Here is a 6,992-nt window from a genome sequence, read left to right as displayed (position 1 = left end):
TTAAAGGTAACAACTAAAAAAAAGCACAACCCCCCCCCCCCAAAAAAAAACGCCTAAAAAGTGCCCTAATTAAACCCTCAGATTGTTTTACATAAACCAATACTGTAATGTGTCCCTTACTGTAATCCATGGTTGCTTCCCTTCTCTTTGCTGCTCTTCCTTTTAAATCTGTATCTCTTCTCATGCTTGGGGAGAACTTCTGTTTTGCAGCTGAGTGCCTCTTCCTGTAGTGCTGGCTCAGGTTGCAAACCTATACACAGACACCATGTATCCATTCCAGAGACAAGGCAGTCTGCTGCAAAACAGAAGACGTTCTGCCCAGCCTGAGAACAGATACAGATTTAAAAGGAAGAGCAGCAAAGAGAAGGGGATGGATTACAGTAAGGCGCACATTACAGTATTGTTTTATGTTAAAAAATCTGAGGGTTTAATGTCACTTTAACTGCGTTTTTCATGAAATGCCATTTACTATCATGTAACGTGCAAAAGAGCACAAAGGTTGCAACCCTCTGAAGCTCTTCACAACGCACATTTGTGAAGAGCTTCATACATTATAATGGTGCCCAGTTTTCATACCTTGTTATAGGGTGCTGTGATCCTGTGTTGTAGTGCACAGCAAAAAACAGGATGGTGTGAATTGGCCTGAAGGGTAGGGCATTGCCTTAAACCCTACAAAAGACCTACAAAGTGCCAATATCCCACCACCAAATGTGCCATTGAGTCAAGGGCATGCGTTTTGCCATAATGTATTGCACAAGTCATGGCGTTCTATGCACCTTCTGGCAATTTGTTACTTGATTGAGCCTCTTTGCCTTTTTTGTATGCTTCAGCCCTAAATAAACTCTCATGAAAAGAATACCCCCACCTCACACTTCCTTCCCAGTGAATGGTCCTCAATATGCAGACATCCCCTCCAGAGAAGAAAAGACACTTGAAAAGACCACACCTGGTCCTGAGCACTTTGTTTTATAGCAGATAAGAAATGTTCCCGCTAGACATTCCACCTCCAGATGTGAGGCAAGACGCCACTCATCTCTCCGCAGGTCCCACTGATGGGAAGCTTTTGAAGTGATGACATCTAAGAGACGTTGCGCTCTCCTCAGATCTCATGACTTCTGTGGCCAGTTAACTGTGTACATAGTACAAGAGATTTATCACCTCAGCAGTTAAATGTCTGTCCTACTGTCACAAAGGAAACCATGAAAGTCAGATTGACAAGGGGCTCGTCGTTGTACTATGAGAGGGTGGGCGCCCATCAAGGTGCCCATAGACATAAAATATATATCTGTCGTCTGGAAAACATTCTCCAGCCAAAAAATTGTTCTAAGAAGTGGCCGGAAACTCTTGTCAGTTTTCTCCCCATAGTGGAGTCCTCCTTACATAAATTTTAATTTGGTAACTTGATGGCAATGAGCACCCTTGATAGATATTGTCAGGAAGATCAAGCAAGCCCTGCTTTTCTGTGCAGGGGCGTACAATTGTGAATAGTGGCCCCAACCTGGCTATTTAGGGTTGAGACCTGCAAGACTCCACTGCTGAGAGATCTTCAGCTCAACTGGCTCCTGATCTGCATTACTGACCTGCTGGTCTCATGGCTCTCCTCTACCTGCTTATGTGTTGACCCCGACTTGCTACCCAGCTTTGATTTCTACCTGCCACACTTGTACTTTGCTGCCTGCAAGTTGCTAACCCGGCTTGTCCTCCACTCCGTTCTTGCTTGCCATATGGGCACCATCTCATCCAGTTGTTGATGACCCCAGTTTGCCCTGTTGGGGACCTGCATCTTCTATCACCTTCAGCCATGTGACGACAGTACTCATTAGGAGCACTGGCATCATTACCCACCAGCACTTATGCCACTCCATCCCATCTAATGGGGATCTTTAAAAACCTTGGCTATGAGCTCCTGTCATTTCTAGTTACACCACTGGTGGAATGGGTTTTACGCTGAAAGAGACATTAAACTGCCCTTGATGTTGTATCCTTAGAAAAGCCTGTTCACGAAGGACCAGCCGCCCCTTTTCATGCACAATGCAGCAGATGGACAGGGTGGGCCCTGGAAACTAGGATAAGCAGCTGGCTGTCAGTACTGTCAAGAATCAGCCCTGCAGCTGATCTGTTGCTTGTAGTTCTACAAACACATCACTGATCAGCAGCAAAGCTGTTCTGCTACTTGTAGTTCTACTAACATGTGCTGTGTTCCTACCTTGCTCTTGTCTGGCAGCTTTAGGTGTCGCCCAATCCCACCTGATGATTGTTATAGCAAATTAATGCTGCCCCCTTCTGACCCTGTCAGCTTGTGGCCAATCTAAGAGGTTCCTTCCTATTGTACACCTTATTTATACTTGGTATAGTTCCCTGCCCTGGCCCCTGGTGCTCCTTCCAGCTAGCCATCTTGTATTCTTCATTGCCGCCGGTGTACCGACTTCTGGCTCATTCCTGGTTATCCATGTCTGCTGCCTCTGGAGTTCCACTATAAGATTGCCTATTACCCGTAATGATAAAAGATATTTTGAACAAGTTCACATTGGTGTTAGTCTTGCTGTTCCTTTAAATCTCATCTCCATTGCAAGGAAACAGCTCAGAAAGACATTGCAGAGAACGATGTCAGCTCTTCTGAGACATAGTAATACTATTAGAGGAATCCGATTCATCAAGAATCCTGGTCTGTAAATGGAAAATGTTTGGCATCTCTCCTTGGCTTTCCGTGGGTGTGGATCTAGAGCACAGACCGTTTTAGGGATATAATTATAGGGAGAGGACCTATAGATGTGTAAACAGAGTCACAGTAAAGAAATAAACTGAAATGAGGTTTCTGTTCTACCCATGCCATTAGCCTTGCATAGCTTGAGCCGAACCCAGAAGCTCATGTGAATGTACACAGTAGTCTATGTGTTTCTGTTATACACACTCAGAAATTGGGAGACGGGATGAGCTCTTCATATAGGTCATATAGATCCTGTACTGCCTACTACAGACAGTACAGGATCTATCAGACCTCTGAGGCCTACTTGGCTCTGATTTCCCCCATCGGGGTGAGGGGTAGGGTTGCCACCTGTCCATGATTCACCCGGACAGTCCAGGTTTTGAATGTTGTGTCTGGCTTTCATGGCATCAGAAACCCGGACACAAGATGTCAGTCAGACAGGGGCAACCAAAATTAGGATAGGGGCTACTGCCCCCCCTTGCCCCCCCCCCCCCCACAAAAAGAAGTTACCGTTTTAGGGATATAATTATAGGGAGAGGACCTATAGATGTGTAAACAGAGTCACAGTAAAGAAATAAACTGAAATGAGGTTTCTGTTCTACCCATGCCATTAGCCTTGCATAGCTTGAGCCGAACCCAGAAGCTCATGTGAATGTACACAGTAGTCTATGTGTTTCTGTTATACACACTCAGAAATTGGGAGACGGGATGAGCTCTTCATATAGGTCATATAGATCCTGTACTGCCTACTACAGACAGTACAGGATCTATCAGACCTCTGAGGCCTACTTGGCTCTGATTTCCCCCATCGGGGTGAGGGGTAGGGTTGCCACCTGTCCATGATTCACCCGGACAGTCCAGGTTTTGAATGTTGTGTCTGGCTTTCATGGCATCAGAAACCCGGACACAAGATGTCAGTCAGACAGGGGCAACCAAAATTAGGGTAGGGGCTACTGCCCCCCCTTCCCCCCCCCCCCCCACTGAAAATAGTCTTGACTGTGATATTTACATATGAATGGGTGTCACTATTTACATATGAATAAGCCACAACTCATTCTCCCCAAAAAAATGTCAGTGCGGAGCTAGAGTGTTCGGGTTTCGCTTGAAGAAAAGGTGGCAACCCTAGTGAGGGGGGAGCGGGTCTGCAATCTGACCATGTTTCATGTTACACCCATATTACAAGTGTCAGAAAAGTAAACTTAGCCTTTAATAACTAGTTACCAGTTATGCCACCCATGACTCCCAAAAAACTCTCTTGCAAAGCTACACCCACCATTAGGCTCCTCAGCGTCTGACACTTCCAATTTATGTCAGATCCCTATGCCTCCTGTTGTATTTCCGGCATCCATTCGCTACTTGAGTGTCCATCCGATTGGAGATAGGGTGATGGGCACGATCGATGCGTCCAGGGATAGTGATCTATTCCCAACTGCATGTGATCATATCACATACGTTTACATACAGACTGCCGCTTTCAAATGTGGCCACTGTCACCCAACCATTAACGTGAATGGGTGACAGCGGCCGCTTCTACAGGGCTTATTTGGGATTTTTGCCACAGGAATTTGTAGGTTCTTACCACAGGGATCTCAAAACATACTATCCCCACACAGCTACCTCCTCATGTATCACTTGCCCCTCCCTTTTATTTTGTAAGCCCTCAGGGGCAGGGCACTCCTTACCATCTTGTCTTGAACTGTATCGTGATTGTAATGTCTTTCTTATATTGTAAAGCGCTGCACAAAGTGTTGGTGCTATATAAATCTTGTATAATAATAATACTATGTAGGTGTGGGCATTAATGTGGCAGATGAGGTTTAATGTTGATAAATGCAAAGTAATGCACTTTGGAATTAAAAATAAACAAATGGGTTATACAATTATGGGTATGCCGCTGGGGAAGTCAGAAATGGAGAAGGATTTGGGGTTCATTGTAGACCACAAACTGAAAGGTAGTTTGCAGTGCCAGGCTGCTGTAAACAAAGCTAGCAGGGTCTTGTCCTGTATTAAAAAGGGGATGTATTGCAGGGACAAGTCTATAATTTTGCCACTTTATAGATCATTGGTTCGACCTCATCTGGAGTACGCGGTCCAGTTCTGGTCACCAGTACTAAGAAAAGATGTCCTTGAGTTGGAAAAAGTCCAGCGGAGGGCAACCAAACTAATTAGGGGTATGGAGGACCAGAGCTACGAGACAAGGCTACTAAATTTAAACATGTTCACATTGGAGGTGAGGAGATTAAGGGGGGATATGATCTCCATGTACAAAATGTTCAATGGTGGCAGCAACATTAGCGATAAACTGTTTAAAATTAACTCCATTACAAAAACTAGAGGCCACCACCTAAAATTGGTGGAAAAAAAATTCCAGCACAAGGGGCGAAGGGGGTTCTTCACAGTAAGATCAGTTAGGGTCTGGAACTCACTGCCACAGACAGTGATTTCAGCAAAGAATGTGGAATTGTTCAAGAAACTTTTGGACGATTTCTTAAGGGACCGTAATATACAGGGGTACAGGTACTCCTAGAATGAGATCCTAATAGGTTGGACTTGATGGACTAATGTCTTTATTCAACCTCAAATACTATGTAACTATGTAACTATGTGTGAATGTAGCCTAAAAGTGTAACCCCCTCTGGGTGATCTACGTACATTGTGGAGATTTTAACAAACTTTGTTGCAGATTCTGAGCCTTTTTCTGTCCCTTTTGTCTCATTATGTCCTCACCAGAGTGGTTCCTGAACGGGAGGGTCGGGTTTATTATAACCACCTGTTGGACTTTCAGTGTTCTAATGAGGAAAGTTGCATCATCTATATCCCTTTAGAAGTAGTTGACCTTTAGGGGGTGTCCCACCAAAAAGTTCATACATTTCTATTGCAGAAGATGCCTGCAACTTTACTTGTGCAGACTTCTGGGCCAATCACAGGAACAGCAAATGACATTTCCGGGAGCGTTCTGTACACCAGCCTTATTCAAACAGGGTGCCTTCCGGCTTCCTCAGGAATGCCTTGAAATTTTCACACAGTGTCATGCCTCTGATGTGAAGGGGGCTTCTGATTTGAAGAGGGTCTCCTAGTATGAGAGGGGGACTCTGATGTGAAGGGGGACTGATTTGAAGAGGGTCTCCTAGTGTGAGAGGGGGACTCTGATGTGAGGGGGGACTGATGTGAAGAGGGACTGACTTGAAGAAGGTCTCCTAGTGTGAGAAGGGGACTCTGATGTGAGGGGGGACTGATGTGAAGAGGGACTGACTTGAAGAAGGTCTCCTAGTGTGAGAAGGGGACTCTGATGTGAGGGGGGACTGATGTGAAGAGGGACTGACTTGAAGAAGGTCTCCTAGTGTGAGAAGGGGACTCTGATGTGAGGGGGGACTGATGTGAAGAGGGACTGACTTGAAGAAGGTCTCCTAGTGTGAGAAGGGGACTCTGATGTGAGGGGGGACTGATGTGAAGAGGGACTGACTTGAAGAAGGTCTCCTAGTGTGAGAAGGGGACTCTGATGTGAGGGGGGACTGATGTGAAGAGGGACTGACTTGAAGAAGGTCTCCTAGTGTGAGAAGGGGACTCTGATGTGAGGGGGGACTGATGTGAAGAGGGACTGACTTGAAGAAGGTCTCCTAGTGTGAGAAGGGGACTCTGATGTGAGGGGGGACTGATGTGAAGAGGGACTGACTTGAAGAAGGTCTCCTAGTGTGAGAAGGGGACTCTGATGTGAGGGGGGACTGATGTGAAGAGGGACTGACTTGAAGAAGGTCTCCTAGTGTGAGAAGGGGACTCTGATGTGAAGGGGTACTGACTTGAAGAGGGTCTCCTAGTGTGAAAGTGGGGGACTCTGATGTGAAGGGGTACTGACTTGAAGAAGGTCTCCTAGTGTGAGAAGGGGACTCTGATGTGAAGGGGTACTGACTTGAAGAGGGTCTCCTAGTGTGAGAGGGGGACTCTGATGTGAAGGGGGACTGACTTGAAGAGGGTCTCCTAGTGTGAGAGGGGGACTCTGATGTGAAGGTGACTGAGGTGAAGAGGGTTTCCTAGTGTGAGAGGGGGACTCTGATTTGAAGGGGGACTGACTTGAAGAGGGTCTCCTAGTGTGAGAGGGGGACTCTGATGTGAAGGGGGACTGACTTGAAGAGGGTCTCCTAGTGTGAGAAGGGGACTCTGATGTGAAGAGGGACTCTGATGTGAAGAGGGACTCTGATTCGAAGAGGGACTCTGATTCGAAGAGGGTCTCCTAGTGTGAGGGGGGGGACTCTGGTGTAAAGGGGGACTCTGATTTGAAGAGGGTCTC

This window comes from Nanorana parkeri, unplaced genomic scaffold (genome assembly GCF_000935625.1).
Source record: "Nanorana parkeri isolate BGI_ZX_2015 unplaced genomic scaffold, ASM93562v1 scaffold96, whole genome shotgun sequence".
NCBI classification, from domain to species: Eukaryota; Metazoa; Chordata; class Amphibia; order Anura; family Dicroglossidae; genus Nanorana; species Nanorana parkeri.
The sequence above is the reverse complement of the archived record's forward strand: the minus strand, read 5'-3'. Positions refer to the sequence as shown.